This window comes from Lemur catta, chromosome 26, assembly GCF_020740605.2.
Source record: "Lemur catta isolate mLemCat1 chromosome 26, mLemCat1.pri, whole genome shotgun sequence".
Taxonomy (NCBI): Eukaryota; Metazoa; Chordata; class Mammalia; order Primates; family Lemuridae; genus Lemur; species Lemur catta.
The window spans coordinates 571,436-592,118 of NC_059153.1; positions in this window are offsets into that span (position 1 = coordinate 571,436).

Sequence of the window (20,683 nt, forward strand, 5' to 3'; positions counted from 1 at the left end):
AGAGCCAACCAGCGCTAGATTGCAAAAGCCAACTGTGCACATCTCATCCCAGCTGTATATCCAGTGGCTTCGTGTTGGTAGCTTGAAATCGGCCCAGGGTGGAAGAATTTACACCATGGAAATCAGCAAATACCATAAATCAGGACTTTTTTATGCAGAAAGCCAGTTGTTCAACATTAACACATCACTGGTCTCCAGCCAGATTTCTGTAAGGCAGCGTACTCACTACTGGATTCCTAAGGCATTATTCTGTGCAGTCTGATCAACAAAAATCCAGTCCTCAAGCAGAGGAAGGAGAGGGGAAAAATATGATATCACAAAAAGGAAAGAGTTGACCTCGATACAACTAGTCCGTGATAATAGAAGGCCTGGGATATAAACACGTTACTTGCCCTTCACCGTAGAAGCTTCTGGGAAGAGCTGGCAGCACACTCTTCCTTTCAGGCTGGCTGTCTTAGTGCATTTTGTGCCACGGTAACAGAATACCTGAGACAGGTAATTTATCACAAACCGCCTCCCAGTTCTGGAGGCTGAAGGTCCAAGGTTGAGGCCCAGGGCTTCCTTACTGTGTCCTCCCATGGCAGAAGGGCTAGAGAATGGGGGTGGGAGAGAGAAAACGGGGTTGAACTCACCGTTTTATGTTAAACCCACTCCCAAGACATGGACAGTAATTCCTTGCTGAGGTGGAGCCTAATCCACCCACATTGCCTAACCCCTCCTCTCTCCATACTGTTACAATGACAATTAAATTTCAACATGAGTTTTGGAGGGGACCAACCTCTGAGCCATTGTCCTGGCCCTTCTCCGGGGAAACCAGAATTGTGAACAGTTAATCACTTCAGGTTCTTGAGAACCACTGTTTCGATCCAATCACACCCTCTGCCGTCAATAAGTAGATCGTTCCTAAACCCGGACAATCAGTTATAAAATGTGACCTTGGGCAGACTCAAAGGAGCACTCCGGTGTTAACAGAGTAAGGAAAAGGGTGGCACAGGGACCAGGGGACAGGAGCAACAGAATAAGACATGACATTAAGAATGGCACCGAGGATGGGTGAGCTCTAGCAGAGTTAAGTGTCTACTATTAATAGGGTTTCCTCGATGTTTTGATATCAACCACGATGCCAGCACTCAACATGCCTCCTTCCTTCCCCCAACAACGCTCAGCGCATCTGTAAGAGAAATCCGGACCCGTGCACGCAAGGAAAATCCTGGCAAGCTTCTTCTGTCATCAATCTGCAACAGGGGACAATATCTTCACATCTAGGTCTTAAGAAACAAAAGTGAATTTTTAATTCAAGTCGATGTTTCCCTCAGGGGAAGAGCTGTTCAGTGAATGAGATGATTTTCAAAATTTTGCTAGCAGAAATAAAAATCCAAGACGTTGAAGGAGGAAAATGAAAACGATGACGGATGGTAAGTTATCTGCCACTGGGGCCTGGGAGCGAGGGGGGGGGTACAGCTTAATGAGGAAGGGCCCCCCCAGAATACCGATGGCCTCCACTTACTTTGCCATGGACCGTTGTCTCTCCCCGTAAATCTAAATTAGCATCAGCAGCCGCTCTCCTGGAAATAAAGACTTCAGCTCAGCGCTTCATTCCGAACACCCTCTGGACTTGAACTAAATTTAGCTCATGAATGGAATATTATTTAAAGGTTGATCATCTTCATGCGGCATCACTTCGGCAATGAAACCAAAACCCCTTGAAGGAAATTCTGCTTTCTAGCCAAAAGCACCGTGGCTAGGTTTCAGTTTAATAAAATGGTCTAGCTTTTGTAACTTTAAGTGCCTTTGTGTTTCAAGGTGCTATTGTAATCTCTACCACATTGAGCAGGAAGCGATTAAACGGTAAAACCTGAAGCTAATTTTTAGGTAGAAGTGGATAGCAGAGTCCCATGGGACTGTCCAAATTGGGAGAGAAGGAGTAGAGTCTCTTTTCTCTCTTCATCTCTAACTTCGAACAAGCAGCAGCCCCTCTGTCCCAAGGGGCTTTTAAAATGGCCATTTGGGGCCGGGCGCGGTGGCTCACGCTTGTCATCCCAGCACTCTGGGAGGCCAAGGCGGGAGGATCGCTCGAGGTCAGGAGTTCGAGACCAGCCTGAGCAAGAGCGAGACCCCGTCTCTACTAAAAATAGAAATAAAAATTATCTGGACAACTAAAAATTTATATAGAAAAAATGAGCCGGGTGTGATTGCGCATGCCTGTAGTCCCAGCTACTCGGGAGGCTGAGGCAGGAGGATCGCTTGAGCCCAGGAGTTTGAGGTTGCTGTGAGCGAGGCTGACGCCACGGCACTCTAGCCCGGGTGACAGAGTGAGACTCTGTCTCAAAATAAATAAATAAATAAATAAATAAATAAATAAATAAATAAATAAAATAACAATCAAAAGTATAGTAAAGACATAAGCCAGTAACATAGTCATTGATTATCATTATCAGGTATTATGTGCTGTACATAATCGTATGTGCTGTGCTTGTATGACTGGCCGGGCAGTAGGTTTGGGTACACCAGGATCACCCCCAACATGAGGGACGTGTCCTGCCAGGACTTTATGGCTACAGTGTCGCTAGGTGACAGGAATTTTCCAGCTCCCTTATCTTATGGGACCATTGTCTTACGTGCAGTCTGTCATTGGCTGAAGCATCATTATGTGGCACACGACTAATATCGTATCAAATATTGGAGAACTAATGTTCAATAGGGAATGTTCAAAAATATACGAAAAGGAGCCAATAGGACCCCAGAAGCTGAGGAAAACGTCAGGGATGCTCTAGCCATTCTGAACTTCAGGAAAATAGACCAGCTCATTCTGTCAGAAACAGAGCGGAGGTGGGTTGAGTGTTGGAACCCTGAGGATTGTTAGGGAGGGAAGGTGAGACCAAGAAGAAGGGTCGTAGCCAGACTCTGCAAATGTCTATGGTATCAATGAGGAACCCAGTATAATATATGACTGACAATCCTCAAAAATCCATGATATTTCTATATTACTACATATATGTGCATATCTACGTATTTATAAACAGAAGCCCTGATATAGGTAAATGGAGACAAAAAGCATTACTACCGCCATCAATCAATTAATAAAAAATACGACACGTCCACTTCTATTTTTACTTCCTTTGCATGTGCAGGGTAGAAAGAAAAATATTCATGAGTCCATTGTTGTGTTTCCATCCATGATATCATCTTGGATCCTCATTCCAAAATTGCACAGCTGTGGTCATCGTAATCGCAAAACAACACCGTGGTTGCTTTATGACATTTAAAATAGTTTCTTATGTGTTATTTAATCTCTTAACGGGCCTGTGAGAAAAGCAGGCTGTCAGAGCAGAGATAGTAGCACTAAGGAGGAAGAGAAGGATGGAAAAGAAATGAAGGAAGGAGAGAAAGGGGGAAAGGGGAGGACAGAGAAGGGAACAGCTGCCTGCTCAGCTCTTCTTGTAGCTGTAATTAGATATCAGTCTTTTTTTTTTTTTTTTTTTTTTTGAGACAGAGTCACACTCTGTCACCTGGGCTAGAGTGCCGTGGCGTCAGCCTCGCTCACAGCAACCTCAGACTCCTGGGCTCAAGCCATCCTCCTGCCTCAGCCTCCCGAGTAGCTGGGACTACAGGCATGTGCCACCATGCCCGGCTAATTTTTTCTATATATATTTTTAGCTGTCCAGATCATTTCTTTCTATTTTTTTTAGTAGAGGCGGGGTCTCGCTCTTGCTCAGGCTGCCAGATATCAGTCTTAATCCTACCACTGCCCCCTAATGGCTCCTACCAAGTGCTCCAAGAGTTAAGATCCACACAGTTCTTGGCACTCCGCAATAATAATTGCCCTACATATTTCAAGTAATATTATTGTCATCCCCGGATCTTAACTATAAAAAGTTTTATAAACTCATATATAAAGTTGAGGAAGCGTCATTAAAAAAATAAAATAAAAAACCAGTAAGAGCACAGTAAAACACAAAGTTAGGAGGAAGGAAAGCTTGTTCTCAATGTCAGGTTGATAAAAGGAAAAAATAGAACACAAGCAGCAGGCACTGACTTTCTCTCTGGGCCTCATAATCTTTCTCCACGAGGCGCTGTGGAGCCAAGTAGTAAGTTTACATTAAAACCCGGGCGTGTGAAGAATCAGTTTGCTGTACAGCCCACTTCTCCAAGACCAGCTTAGGGAGAGGAAATCCCTCCCTCCCTCCCGTTTTGTCCTCGGTTCAACTCGCAAGATTCCCACCCTGGGCGTGTGACTCACACGGCAAGCGCCCAGATCCGCATCTGCACGGATTCCTTCTGCTTCAGCAGGAATTTCAAGCTCCTGCCTGCCCGTAACCAGGGGGAAGATCAGTGCAACAATGTGTCCCCGTGCCGAGAAGCTGGCAGGCGGCAAAACCAGTAGTGCATTGGGCTAATTTTCTTCTCCAAGGCTTTTTACTACAAGGGAGACTGCCCTCCCTCCCTCCCTCCGTGGATTAAAACAATGTCCGCACTCGCATCCCTTTCTTGCATTTGCTCTCTTTGTTTCCACGTTAGTATGTTGTGGGAAGTTTCCTGTGACTGTGTAAACAAGCTTTGTGTTTGTTGCAGTCGCTTGTTCCTCCTGTTTCCAGGCTCTAGACAACCCCCAGCACTCACTCAGATCCTGCTGGTTAGAGTAGAACTCGACCAAGTTGCAACCCGAGTCCCTCGTTCTGTAAGAGGAAGTGCTGGGATAAATAAAAGGATGGAATTTCCTACAGCAGCTGAGACTCCTGTTAACCGGAGAAAGAACTAACTCCTCAGTGAAGAATTTGTCAATCCAACTAGGTTAGGAAAGGAAAAAAAAAAAAAAGCCTTTGAGGCGACTAATTAGCAGCTTTGGAACCTGAATACCCACCCATGAAAACATCTTTCCTTTTCCTATTAAACTTGAACATTGTATCTCTACTATGTTTCTCAGTCAATCACCTTGAAAGTGTTGCCTTATTCAGAGTTTCTGCTTCCTCTCACCTGATTTATTTTATTTTTTTTTTTATTTTATTTATTTATTTTGAGACAGAGTCTCACTCTGTTGCCCAGGCTAGAGTGAGTGCCGTGGCGTCAGCCTAGCTCACAGCAACCTCAAACTCCTGGGCTCAAGCGATCCTCCTGCCTCAGCCTCCCAAGTAGCTGGGACTACAGGCATGCACCACCATGCCCAGATAACTTTTCTCTATATATTTTTAGCTGTCCAGCTAATTTCTTTCTATTTTTAGTAGAGACGGGGGTCTCGCTCTTGCTCAGGCTGGTCTCGAACTCCTGAGCTCAAACAATCTGCCCACCTCGGCCTCCCAGAGTGTTAGGATTACAGGTGTGAGCCACCACGCCCGGCCAAGACCCCATTTCTTAAAAAAAAAAAAAATTAGCCAGGGTGGTAGGGAATAAAAAACTATTAGAAATCATAAAGTTGAAGATTGTATGGTATAAAATCAATATATAGAAATCAATTGTCATTCTGTACACTAGTAATGAACAATCTGAACATGATATTATGGAAATTTGATTTACAGTAGTAGCAAAAAGAATAAATTACTTATAAATCTAACAGAAGTGCAAGAGATGGACACTGAAAACTGGAAGACATTGTTGAAAAAAATTAAAAGAGATTAAATAAATTTCAAGATATCCCATGTTCGTTGATCAGAAGACATATTGTTGTTCAAATGGCAGAACTCCCCAAATTTATCTGCACACTCAGCAAAATACCTTTGAGAATCCCAGCCAGCTCCTTTGCAAAAATTAACAAGATGATTCTACAAATTCATATGGAAATGCAAGAGATGCAGAATAGACCAAATAATCTGGGAATAGAAGAACAAAATTAGAGGACTCACACTTCCCAATTTCAAAACTTATCCTAGAGCTACATTAATCAAGGTAGCGTGTTGCTTGCATGAAGACGAGACATGTAGATTAACGGAATAGAACAGAGGTTCCAGAAACGAACTTGCACATATAAGCTCAATTGATTTTCATCAAGGGTGCCAAGAAAATGTAATGGGGAAATAGTCTTTTAAATAAATGAGGTGAAGACAACTGAATACCCCAAAAGATTGCCAAACTATGAATTTGGACCCATACTGCCTCCCGTACATAAAAATTAACTCTAAATGAATTACAGACCTAAAACTATAAAACTATTAGAAGAAAATGTAAGAGCACATCTTTATGATCTTGGGTTAGGCAAGGATTTCTTAGATGCCAAACAAAGAACACAAGTGATAAAAGAAAAAAATGATAAATTGGACTTTATCAAACGGATAAACTTGTTCTTCAAATGTCACTATCAAGAAAATGAAAAGATAATTGTGGTAATTCCTGTTAATTAAACTTAATTAATTAATTTATTAATTTTATATGTTCCTAGGCTATGCTATTCTGATGTTTGGTCAAACATCAAGCTAGGTGTTGCTGCGAAGGTATTTTCTACATGTGATTGATATTTAAATCACAGATGTTAAGTGAAGCAGATTTACCCTCCAGACTGTGGGTGAGCCTTATATAATCAACTAAGGCCTTAAGAGGTTGCCAGAAAATAAATTCTGTCTCCAGCCTGCCTCACTATTCAAGAGTGCAACATCCATTTCTGACAGAATTTTCAGCCTGTCAGCAGCCTGCCCTATAAATTTCAGACTTACCAGCTCACACAATTATAGGAACCAATTTCTTAAAATTTCTGTCTCTCTTTCTGTCCTTGTGTGTGTGTGTGTGTGTGTGTGTGCACGTGTATTTCTAAGGGCATAGCTCAGAAATATTGCAGAGATACTGCTGGTTTGGTTCTAGACCACTGCAACAAAGTAAAAATCACAATAAAGTGAGTCACATGAATATTTTGGCTTCCCGGTGCATATAAAAGTTAGATTGACACTACTCTATAATGTATTAGAGTGTGCAATGCATTATGTCTTTAAAAAAAAATCAGTGCACCTAATTCAATTTAAAAATATTTTATTGCTAACAACAAAAAGAAAAAAAAAAGAAGAAAAAAAAACAGAAACAAAAATAAATTAATGCTCATCTGAGCCTTCAGTGAGTTGTAATCTTTTTGGGGGTGGAGGGTCCTGCTTTGATGCTGGTGACTGCTTAGTGATCAGGGTGGTGGTTGTTGAAGGTTAAGGTAGTTGTGGCAGGGGCCGGGCACGGTGGCTCACGCCTGTCATCCCAGCACTCTGGGAGGCCGAGGCAGGTGGATTGCTTGAGTCAGGAGTTCGACACCAGCCTGAGCAAGAGTGAGACCCCGTCTCTGCTAAAAATAGAAAAATTATCTGGCCAACTAAAATATATATATATAAAAAATTATCCGGGCATGGTGGCACATGCCTGTAGTCCCAGCTACTTGGGAGGCTGAGGCAGGAGGATCGCTTGAGCCCAGGAGTTTGAGGTTGCTGTGAGCGAGGCTGACACCACGGCACTCTAGCCCGGGCAACAGAGTGAGACTCTGTCTCAACAAAAAAAGAAAAATGCAAAGCAAACCCACAATACCATGTCACATTCACCAAGATAACTAAATTCAAGAAGTCAGACAATAACAAACGTTGGGGAGAACGAATGGAAATGGTAACCCTCCTGCTTTGTTGGTGGGAGTGTAAAATGATGCCACCACTTTGGAAAACGATTTGGCAGTTTCCTGATCAGTGTTAAATGTGGAGTTAGGACACGACCCGAGAGCAACTTCATTCCTAGGTATAGACCCACAAGAAGTGAAAACATGTCCACAGAAAAATTCATATGCAAATGTGTATAATAGCATCATTCATATTAGTCAAAAAGTGGAAACAACCCAAATGTCCATTAACTAATATGAATAAATAGATACATGATGTATGATATATCCATATAATTGAATATTATTTGGCAACAAAAATGGATGAAATTCCAGTATATGCTACAACTTGGATGAACCTTGAAAATATTAGGCTGAGTGAAAGAAGCCGGTAACAAAAGACCAAATATTGCATGATTCCGTTTACATGAAGTGTCCATAAGAGTCAAATCTGTGGACACGGAAAATCGATGAGTCCAGGACTGGCTTGGAGAGTGGAGAGAGGAGCATGAGGAACAGGGACTGACGGCTACTAGGTATCGAGTTTCTTTTGGGGGTGATGAAAATGTTCTAAAATTAGATTATGGTGACCTCATTCTCTCTTCTTTGCCATCTGCCTTCATAAACAGCCCTGCTTGTGTTTTTGCCAGAGTCTCCTCCTACCCCAGCTTCTACTTTTATCTACCTCTTCCTCTTGTTCCTTCTAGTTTTGCTTCATAATCCAGTCCCCAAACACACACACACAATTCACTATTCCTAACATCCCCGAATCAGAAGGTTTAGCAACTATACGCACCGCCCTTCGCCCTGGGTCCACCAAACCCGTCCCAGTCCCTGTGGCCACATCTGTGGTTACGGTGGTGAGCAGTAATGTCACCAAACGAAAGAAGCAAGAAAGCTCCTTCACAGCAATGGCTGAGACGCTGTTTGAAGGTCAATTGTCTTTTTCTTTTTTCTTTTTTTTTTTTTTTTTGAGACAAAGTCTCACTCTGTTGCCCGGGCTAGAGTGCCGTGGTGTCAGCCTCGCTCACAGCAACCTCAAACTCCTGGGCTCAAGCGATCCTCCTGCCTCAGCCTCCTGGGTAGCTGGGACTACAGGCATGCGCCACCATGCCCGGCTAATTTTTTCTCTATATATTTTTAGCTGTCCAAAGAATTTCTTTCTATTTTTAGTAGAGATGGGGTCTCGCTCTTGCTCAGGCTGGTCTCGAACTCCTGACCTCGAGCTATCCTCCCGCCTCGGCCTCCCAGAGTGCTGGGATGACAGGCGTGAGCCACCGCGCCCGGCCTGCATCAATGAGTTTTGATGCTGCTCAAAAACACAAAACATCAGGAATGTAAGTTTTCAGCCAGGCTCAACCCTTGTCCCTCGTCCTTCTCCACTAGGACATCATCGAAGGGAGAATGCATGGAACTGAATCAGTACTGGGGATGGATCCGTTCTGCCAGTGAGAACCCTGGGTTCTTTGGAGTTTAATGCTCTTCTTGGAATTAGAACCACGAGAGTTCTCTGCTGCAGCCTAAACGGGAGCAGTTGCTTTGTGGTAACTGTTGGGTAACATCGAAAGAAAGAAAATGGGAAACTCTGAATGCAAATTAAGCCTGTGGTTAAAAAAATTTTAAATAAAAAATTTAAAATAAGAAAAAAATTAAGCTAGCTCAGGGGAAGTTCTATTCCTCAACTGAGGGGGTAGTGTGATGTCTTGAGTGGACAAGCAATGAGGGGGTTACTTCAGATGTGTCTCATGTCACTTAGGCAGGTGTGACAGGGAATGGACTGATTTTGGTAGTCTGTCTCTAAAAAGAGCAGTATGGGTAACCGAGGGTGTTTAATTATCAAAAGACTTATTCTTTCTAACAATCTAAAAGATGGAAAACATTAAAAGGAACCCTTTCGGCCGGGCGCGGTGGCTCACGCCTGTCATCCCCGCACTCTGGGAGGCTGAGGCGGGAGGATCGCTCGAGGTCAGGAGTTCGAGACCAGCCTGAGCAAGAGCGAGACCCCCGTCTCTACTAAAAAATAGAAAGAAATTAGCTGGACAACTAAAAATATATAGAAAAATTTAGCCGGGCATGGTGGTGCATGCCTGTAGTCCCAGCTACTTGGGAGGCTGAGGCAGGAGGATCACTTGAGCCCGGGAGTTTGAGGTTGCTGTGAGCTAGGCTGACGCCACGGCACTCTAGCCCGGGTGACAGAGTAAGACTCTGTCAAAAAAAAAAACAAAACAACACTATTCAGGAAGAAGGAAAAATGCTAACATAGTGCCAAGTGACGTACAAAGAATTAAAAATTGCACCTGTCTTATGATTCAACTCTGCAAAGTCATGGAAGCACAAGGAGAAGGTGCTCCGTTGGACTATGCACAGGATGGCAGTGAGGGTTATCCTTTTAAAGTCCCCATTGCTGTTGCTACAAGAGTAGATTTCGGATAATTGCTCTCTAAATAGCACAGGGCAGGAGTGCAGCAAAGTCTACTAATGGAATATTCCTTCCAGAGTGTCTGAAATACGAATTCTCTCTTCACCTCCGCTGCAGACGATCCACGTTGAAATCATGTTAAATCTGCGTTACTTCCCAGTCTATTCTGCTACAAAAAACACCTCTTTAAGACACAAAAGTAATATTTACAAGATTAGAAAAACTATGCCAATTTGATGAAAGGATGTGTTTTAGGTTTGCGCCTTTCGGGTGTGGTTTTGGAATTGTCAACACTTGCATTTCTCTTTGTCATTTCAAGGAAGCTTGGTTCAGAAGGACCACAAAATGTACTAAAGGTGAGAACAAGGGCTCTAGAGTGAGGTGAAGCTGGGTTTTAATCCCTTCTGTGCCTTCTAGTTGAATGCCCTTGGGCAAATTTCTTATCTCTTTGTACCCTCATCTCCCTATCAGTAAAGTGGGTACAAAACGTCTACCTACTTTATAGGAATTTCATGAAGATTAAATGAGTCGCTACATATAACATTCTTAATAAATTGCATGACATGCAGCGATGCTAGTTGAACATCAGGGATTGTTATTGGTTCTCTTTCATCTACCTCTTTCCCAGAACAAAAAGTTGAGTCTAGGGGTGGTCAAACTATGACATATCTTTTAGTATTGTGGGGCTCAGTTCTCATTTCCATTGTAGCCAGAATGTCCAATGGCTAATATTCCTTGAAGACAACTTCAGTGCCCTCGTTCTATCACCATATAAAATATTAAAAATTATAATAGTAGGGTTGTGGGTGTTTATTTGTGAAAACTATGCAAACTATGTCCAGTTACCAGGTATGTTACTTGGAATTGAAGGGAGGCTGAAGAGTACATTTTGATCCACCTCAAACCTCTACTAAAAAGAGTTCACTTCCCTGCTGCCTCTTGCTGTATTCCCAATATTCAGGGTTTAGATTACCCCAGAAAAATTTCAGACATTTTAGGTCACCTACACTTCTTTCTTTTTCTAGAGAAGTAAATTGTGGAACCGTGGGAATTAATCCAAATTTCTTAGAGGGATTGTCCTTAATTTTCTCACCCAGGATATGCACAAATAAATAAATTACAGCGAACAAGTGAATGCCTGCAAAATAGGATCCTATCAAAGCATGGTTGAGAGTAAACTTTAAAGCATAAAAGCTTCATTCCAGCGAGGAGTAGTCTCTTGGTTCTCGTTAGATCCACCAATAACTTAGGTCTTGAACTTTCAACACTTCATTAACTGAAAGAAGAGGCTGGGGCAATCACTTTTGCAATAGCATGACTGCTATTTTTTTCACTCTCGGGGCTGCCGACTGAGAGCTACAAAGCTGCGCTTGCCGGAGCTGTGTTGGGAGTGCTTCAAGGCTCAGCGAAACTTACCCTCTTGCTGTCAGAAGCACAATTAGACGTCTGACGTGGGGCCCAGGTTAATTATAAAGTGAGCATCTCATTGGATTAATAAATGCTGAGGTTGTTGCCCTTACAACAAGCGAAGGTTAGACCGAATAATTTACTTTGCTCTTTCTGGTTGGCACTCGGCAGTGCCAGGGAGTTGGCAGATGAGTTTGACCTGGGTTGTGTCACTTAAGGCCACACGGGGCAGCTGTGAAAACAGATCAGTGATCCTAGCGCAAGGGTTACACAAAGCCTCGGTGCCCACTTAGCAAGTTCACGTTCTGTGCAGCATAGGTTAGGTTTCCCCTGAAACAAAAAAATAAACATGTTTTCCAATTGTTTCCCTGGTGAAATATTTTTTTTTTTTTGGAGCAACATTTCTTTTTTTCTTGGGTGATTTTTTTTTTTATTCTTATTTCAGCATATTGTGGGGGTACAAAAGTTTAGGGTACGTATATTGCCCTTGAAAGTCATCTCTAAAAGTATCTACGAGTTCTAATGCCTTGAACAACACGCTAACAGGGTAAAGGAATCTGTTATTGAGAAAAGTCTTTCAGTGTATATAATCTATGGCCAAAGCACAGTAGAAAGCAACTCTGCCTGAGCACATCAAAAGTGATATCTAGGCCGGGTGCGGTGGCTCATGCCTGTAACCCTAGCACTCTGGGAGGCCGAGGCGGGAGGATCGCTCGAGGTCAGGAGTTCGAGACCAGCCTGAGCAAGAGCCACACCCCGTCTCTACTAAAAATAGAAAGAAATTATCTGGACAACTAAAAGTATATATATAGAAAAATTAGCCGGGCATGGTGGCGCATGCCTGTAGTCCCAGCTACTCGGGAGGCTGAGGCAGGAGGATCACTGGAGCCCAGGAGGTTGAGGTTGCTGTGAGCGAGGCTGATGCCACGGCACTGTAGCCTGGGCGACAGAGCCAGACTCTGTCTCAAAAAAAAAAAAACGAGGGGAACTCTGTCTCTACACCCCTTGAATCTAGACTGCCCTTGTCACTGATTTGACAATCAGATTATGGCAAAAGTGACTCCGCATGACCTCAGAGAGCTACAGATTCGGCTTCGGCCCCTCTGGAAATGCTGTCTCTTGGAAGCAAGAGCCGGCAAAGGAATACAGGCACCCGGAGGGCAGCGTGCAGGGGGGAAGCCTGAGCTAAGCTTCTGGGGGGGGGGGGAGTCCGTGTGGAGAAGCACAGAAGTGTCACACGTGTCAGTAAAACTTGCTCAGAGCGTCCGGTCCAGCTCAACCAGCACGAGAGGGCAACTGAGTGCACGACTCCAAGCCCGAGCCCAGGGAGCAGAACTCTCCTACTAAACTCCGCCTCAAGTCCCAACCCACAGAATCCTGAGCAAATAAAATCATTTAAAGTACCAAAGTTCTAGGATAATTTGTTTTGCAGCAATAGGTACCCAAAACGCCCAGGGACAAATTACTTTATTTTTTATTGCCCACATGGTCTCTTTCCTATATTATCACTGGTTTTCCCGACTGACTGGTTCATCCTCCTCTTGCACTCTTACTGGGAAATTCTCCCAGCAACCTCCAGAGAAAATTCTGGAAGGCTGCACAACATCCATGCAAGTTCATTTGGGTTGGGCTGATTGGCTTAGCTCATTCTTATCAGCTCACGCTTCTTGGGCAGGAACTTTTGTACCAGTGCAATTAGTTCATCAACATTTGTATGGGTGGGTCTTAGTTGACCAGGTAGCCTGTCTTGTCAAATCAGCGTCTGGCTCTGCACAAGGAGTCCCCAGAGAGCCCGGTGCTGTCCTCCTGGGCAGGGGAAGTTCACAGAGATGTCGGGCGTGGTGGGAATCTAACCTGAGTATTCCAAACATGTCATGATTAAATCCTCAGACCTTTGAATTAACCAGCTGTCCAGTGTTCAAGTGCAGATACGCCCTGAACACATAAACTACGCGTCGATTGTTTAAACTTTAATACTGTGCACTAAAATAAAATCTTAAGGCTCACCACCACCCCACCACCACTGGCTGACTAAATGGACCCCCTCGTGGCCAAAGGAATATCCTAAAACTAAATTGCCTGCCAGGAGGAGGGAGGTCAGACATGTCTTATCATGCCCCCTCCCTCCTTGGGGACATCCTTTGTAATGCATTAACAGGCCTTAAGGGCATGCAAGACACACCTGCAGGTCCTCAGTTTACACAACAAATCTATGTCCAGTGGCTCATCTCTGATAAACAGCAACTGTGTTAAAAGATTCCAAGCCTTTAGACAAAGCTTCATGTCTTTAACCAATTACAAGTCAAAGAATCTTTAAACCCACCTGTAACCTTGTAAGCTCCCGCTTCAAGATGGCTCACCTTTTTTGGCCAAACCAATGCATGATCCCCACATATTGATTTTATGACTTTACCTGTCACCCCTGTCTCCCTGAAATGTATAAAACCAAACTGTAACCCAGCCACGGCAAGTCCACTTGCTCAAGGTTTCTTGGGCGTGGCTCCGGGTCGTGGTCCTCAAATTTGGCTCAGAATAAACCTCTTTAAAATTATTTGATAGAGTTTGGTTTTTTTTTTTTGCGTTGACAGTCCACATGAAAGGTTTCCAATGGGATCTAGCAGAACCCGAGCATTCATGTTGGAATAGGAAGAAAAGACCTGAGATCTTTGGAGGCTTGAGAGAGCAGAGGTGCTGGGAAAAAGTCAACAAGGACTTAAAGGAATGAAAAGACAATGAAAAATTAATTTTTCCTAGTTTTGCCTAGAGCCGGCCTTTTGCTTGCTGATGGTGCTGACATTTTAAAGAGAGATAGCTAAAAGATAGGATTTTTCTAAATATGGGAGATCACTTGAAAAACTGCACAAGGGCATAAATGTGAGCGTACTATGGTGATTAAGACCAAGTGGTGGTGATGTGCAAAAAAAAAAAAAAAAAAGCAATAAAAAGAAATAAAGAAAAAAAAAAAAAGACCAAGTGGCAGCAAAGGAAGAGGAAGATGGAACAAGAAGATATATGAAGAGCGTAAACAAGAAAAAGAGGAAGAGAGAAATTTTGGGAAGTATAGAAAGGATGAGACCCTGAAGAAGTTCATTGTCTATTCCTCTCTGGTAAACACTAAACACTCAGCATTTGCACAACAAGTGGCTGGGACCCTTTCTGACACACAGCTGTTTTATTGGGATTTTTCTAGAATCTTTAAGGGCAATGTTCCCAGAAGTATTATTTTAAGAATCACCAATTCTGAGTATATACCTGTCAAATGATAGGGTGGCATAACTCAAAAATATGTTAAAGAAGCAGAATAATTAATTAGAATTTGATAAGCTAAAAATTGCTTAATGTAATTTATAAAGGTGCCTAAGGGGTGTATCTTCTCTATTCAATGACTATTGCTCAACAACAACAACAAAATAGCAGCATTGAAAATTGCAAGGTTTTTAAAAGTTGAAAGAATCTAGAAGCTTTAAATGTCAGCATCTTCTTATGTTCCTGGAACTTCAGTACACAGTATTCTAACAAGAGTAACAACTCTAGACATCCCGACAGATCTTACAATTTTATGGCTCAAAATATTCTCTTTGAAAAAAAGTGTGAGAAACAAATAAAATAAAAAGATCCATTTATGCAACATAGATATTGACTTTATTAGCCTTGCATTATTGACGTCTAAGGTTATCTTAATTGAGAAGGCACGCCTGGCTAATTTTTAAAATGTTTTGTGGAGAGGGGTCTTGCTATATTGCCCAGGCTGGTCTTGAACTTTTGGCCCCAAGTGATATTCTGGCCTTGGCCTCCAAAAGTGCTTGGATTACAGGTGTAAACCACTGCGCCCAGCTGTAAGTATGTTTCCAAGTGGTAATCTTTGGCGTGTTTTTTAATAAAAAAAACTTACTCTGTTCCCTTTCACGGAAGAAAAGAAGTCTATCCAATTGTACAGCCTAACCCCTCATCTAAGCTGGGTGAGGACAGTCTCTAAACAGTCTTTTGGACCTATGGCAATGCCATGCCTCTTTTATCACAAACTATCATCCTAATTTCAAATTTATAGGAAACAAACTTCAATTGTTTACTCTCCTCTAAAGAAAGCCGGACATTTCAATAAAATATTTGCCGTTGTAGATTATCTTCTTGGCTGAAGAGGTTGTCCATGAGACAGATGGAAATAAAATCTGTGCTGAAATGAAAAGTAATTGGAGTTTATAAATTGACCATAACCTAATGTGATGAGAACATTTCTCTTCTGAAAAGCAATATGATTGCCTTTCTTCAGGGATCAATAAGGTAGTAACCACACTATCGCAACCTGTATTTGAGGGCGATTCCGGGAGGCACGCTAGAAACTAAAGCACCCACAAAATCAGTTTTCGAAGCTAAACTCCATTTGTCCACTGATGCCAGCCAATACCCTCCATGACTTGAAATCATTGGCAGGTGTCCCCAGCACCATGACGTTATGAGCACATGATGGCAGCCAATTTTCTTGTGGCTAAACATACGCTTAGATATTGATTAAAATAGAATAGGGAGGTTACTTTTTAAGCTGTGATCCTCACTGCTGGATATGTGGATTTATGTGAAGAAACTTGTATTTTAAGGACAATCACTTGTAAAATCACAAGCGGGTTACCCCAAACCTCTGTCACTTATAATTGGCCACAGAAGCCTGGTTTTGAATAACAGAGTCTGTTAAACAGTACACTGGGCTTCATGCTTATCATCCTATGCTTCTTCTCAAGGGAAAACAGTAGTCTGGAATGTTTAGCGATCAGCTTCTTGAATAAACTGTCTCAAGAAGAGCATTTCTACACTGCATTTAAAATTCATCTTGGGGCCGGGCGCGGTGGCTCACACCTGTAATCCCAGCACTCTGGGAGGCCCAGGCGGGTGGATCGTTTGAACTCAGGAGTTCCACACCAGCCTGAGCGAGAACAAGACCCCATCTCTACTAAAAATAGAAAGAAATTATATGGACAGCTAAAAATAATATATATAGAAAAATTAACTGGGCATGGTGGCACATGCCTGTAGTCCCAGCTACTTGGGAGACTGAGGCAGGAGGATCACTTGAGCCCAGGAGTCTGAGGTTGCTGTGAGCTAGGCTGATGTCACGGCACTCTAGCCTGGATGACAGAGTGAGACTGTGTCTCAAAAAAAAAAAAAAAAAAAAGAAAATTCATTTTTCTTCTGCAGATGGATACAATGAATTACTCAAAATACTCTCAGAAATGTGCATGCAAATATCTCTTGGTCAATCCTTAAGCAAAGTTTCACCTCCGTAAAATATGTTGATAGTGATAAAGGAAAAAGAACATTGTTAAGAAGGAAATCTTGTGGCTCCAGAAGCATTTTGGGCTGAAACCAAAAATGCAAGTATGGGTTAATATCTTCACACTGGAAGAATATAATGGGAAGCCAAGGTTGGCATTGTATCACCAGAAATTTGCAAATTTTTCTCAGGATAATGAAATCATGTGATTTTATAATTATTTTCATAAATGTTAGACTTAATGTTAAAAATTAAATCACATGAGACCTAAAGTTTTCAAGACCTCAGAAGATTAGAAAAGTTTGAACACAACAAATGTAGAGAAGGAGGTGATTTGTTTCTCATCTTTAATTTGAGTTCTGTATCTGCAACAGTGAGATCAGTAAAGATATACAACACCGCTAGGAATAGTCATATCAGTGGAGATTTATTCTAAGGACAGAATTTTTCTGTTATAAATTGAGATGAATTTTTTTTCCTTTTTTTTTTTTTTTTTTTTTTTTTTTTTTTTTTTTGAGACAGAGTCTCGCTCTGTTGCCCGGGCTAGAGTGAGTGCCGTGGCGTCAGCCTCGCTCACAGCAACCTCAAACTCCTGGGCTTAAGCGATCCTCCTGCCTCAGCCTCCCGAGTAGCTGGGACTACAGGCATGTGCCATTTTTCCTAATAATTCTAGGAAAAAAATGCATTTAAAGAGAGTTGCGTTAATCTACTTAACGAAGTTTGGGGACTTTCCTAAATACTAAGAGATACTATTAGAGAAGGTGATAGAGTAGTGATGACATCGCATGCGGAAAAAATGCTACTTGCTTTTAAAGTAAAAAATTACATCAGAATTCATTTCCAAATCACAAGAAGTCACTAAAAAACTGACTCGTTTTTCCTCAAAATGATCTTTCCTAAAAATCTTCAATAAGAAACATATTATTGGATTATGCTATACAATTATCCCTCGTAGGGGTATGTGTGACACAGTGAGTATCTTTGTGTAAATACCTAATTTTCAACTTTTTTCTACGCAATAAAAAGTAGATCATAGTATTTTACCCAAATCCAGATCCACAACAGGTTGTCGAGAAATTTGATATTGTTCGTTGGTAGTTAGCATGCTTTTTTTAGGAATATTTATGCCTAACAAGACTTCAGATTCCAGAAATCTGTCTGTACAAAGCTATTCTTGATGCAGTGTACACTGTGTGCATACTCAGGACAAAAGGTGATTCTTTACATCCTGGGCAGGGGGGAGGGGGCGGCATAGGATTTCATTCGCACCCTACTTAGAACAACTTAAAACATGAATTGTTTACATCTGGAGTTTTTCCTTTGATAATTTCAGAGCTTGGTTGACCACAGGTAACTGAAACCGCAGAAAGCAAAACCAGTCTCCATCTGTGCATCTCCCTTGTCCCCAGTGAGGACCCCATAACCAGAGTTACATTTGGTCTCTTTACAAACATTGGGTACAGATATAAGTGCAACCCGCCGGCTGGCCGATTAGCCTTTTACAGCTTTTTGAGAATAAAACGGTGTTCTTTAAAGCGAGCTACTCAAAACTTGCTCAACATCTGATCATCCCTCCCCCGCTTAAATCCATTTTATGACTTCCCATTGCTCTTCGGTTAAAGACTCAGCTGGGAAGGACATGAACCCAACACAAACTGGATTGCCCAGAAGTGGAAAGTGGAGGGAGTCTGACTAACATCATGACAAATTCCACAGATAGGTTATCTTCAGGTTCAGCTAGCTCAAGGGGCTCGAATGATAACACTAGGACTCCCTGGAGCTCTCTGTATCTCTCCGCTCTCATTTGTTTATCTTGGTTCTATTGTCAGATGGGTTCTTCATGTGTGATGGATGCTGGAAACTCCAGGCTTACAACAAACATCTCAGCAGAAAGAAAATGCCTCTTCCCCAGCCTCATTGTGTTTGACTTAATTGGCTTAGGTATGATTCAGATATTCAGGCCTGGTTCGGATACCCAGAATCAATCCCTAAAGGCAGAGGGACACAATGTTCAGTGTCAACGTTGACCTTGAAGCTAGATGCGAAGTCACAGTCACCTACCCACGTGTATTATAATAAAAGTGGGGTGAAGAGTATTTCCTCTGGGAAAGTCAGACTGAACCAAAGAGAAAGGGACTCCAGGTAGGACGAAACACAGAAAACTGTCACAGGTCACCTTTTGGCTGCACAATAGCCACATATGTGTTTTTATACCTCAAAATTCAAAACTCGCCGGGCGAGGTGGCTCACGCCTGTCATCCCAGCACTCTGGGAGGCCGAGGCGGGAGGATCGCTCGAGGTCAGGAGTTCGAGACCAGCCTGAGCAAGAGCCAGACCCGTCTCTACTAAAAATAGAAAGAAATTATCTAGACAACTAAAAATATATATAGAAAAATTAGCCGGGCATGGTGGCGCATGCCTGTAGTCCCAGCTACTCGGGAGGCTGAGGCAGGAGGATCGCTTGAGCCCAGGAGTCTGAGGTTGCTGTGAGCGAGGCTGATGCCATGGCACTCACTCTAGCCCGGGCGACGAGGAAGACTCTGTCTCAAAAAAAAGAAAAAAAAAATCAAAACTCCCCAGGCCTACATTAAAGCAATAATGTCATATGGAATCAAAAACATAGGCACCAGGACCTCTCGTTTTATCTGGTTACTGCATTCAGCCTGAGTCCAGACTCTTGTGCAAATGTGCTTTCCTCATGGTCCAGCAACCTCTTGTAAAATGGTACATGTAACCATCTCCAGCAAACATAATATACATTTATGAGAAGGAAACAAAATTACTATGATAAAAACGCCTAATTGAGAAAGGGAAAATGGCGGGGTGGCAGGCAATGGTGGTCATTCGTTGGCATCTACACTGTCCCGCTGGGTAGGAGAGGCAGCGAGCCCCTGTCCTGGCTTTGGAGGGACTTCCTTGGTTAGCCTTTCTGTCTGCTCTGGGATCTGTCTTTTGGGAAGATTTCCCTTGTTGCTTGTCCATTATGGCCGCAGCTGAGAAAGGCACTGCGGAGTGTCTACTTTCTGGATGTCACACCCAAGGATCCCGGCTGAGTAATTGCCACAGGGGTTGGGCAATCACAGCTCTCCGTTTACGGCTGTTTGAGTTTCTCTGGAAACCCAAGTTCCTTAAAAGTTTAGTGAGCTCAACAATCTTATCTGTTTCCAGAAAATGTCAATGAGTTTGCAACCAAAACCAGAGTTAGCATTGAGTTCTAATCCTTGATGCTAGATTTCAGAGCTGTTGTTCCTACTTTCCAACAATTGGCCTTTGTCTACCCAGGTGGGTAGAGCTCCTAGTTTTCGCTGAGGCTTCCAATTTTGTTCTACCCTCCCTCTCTTTGCTAACACTAAATGTAGAGGGGGGACCAGAGCAAAGAAGTTTTTGATTCTTAGCTAACAGGACAAGGGCTAAAAGGGCTGCTCTTAGCATTTTCCAGACAAGACAGCTTTTAATGCACGACCTCCCTGAGCTTCACAAAAAGGAACTAAAACATTCTTGACCTTTTTTCAAACACATCCTCTCATCCTCAACCTTAGTAAATACATGGTCCGAATTCCAAGATACAATAGACAGCAGATTAATTAATCAACTGCTGTGTCAATTTCTCAGCTAAAGAAAAAGGGGTCCCCTTTGCCTTGGATTCAGCCAATTCCACATTTTAGGGTCTGTTACTTACCACACTTTGAATCTCGGACCATTTGAAAAATGGGTAATAAATCAATTCTTTTCCAGATCTAAGTGACCAAAATACGTCTCCAACCGGCTTGCTTGGTAAGAGGAATTTTCTGGTTCATAAAACTGCAAAGTTATTAATAGGAAGTAGGGATATCAACTGGACTGCCTATTTATTAATAGCTCTCTGTTCCACCATCTTCTGTGTTGACTACATTGTAGGAGAGTCATTGTCTTTGAAAGAATTGAGCTTCTCTCTTCTGGTTCCCAGTCGCTTTGGGATGGTGTTACATCCAGTAGCCGTAGCAACCCCAGCAGAAAGAGAACATTTTTTCCCCAACAGCATAAGCCGAAGGCCCAGAATTGGCTC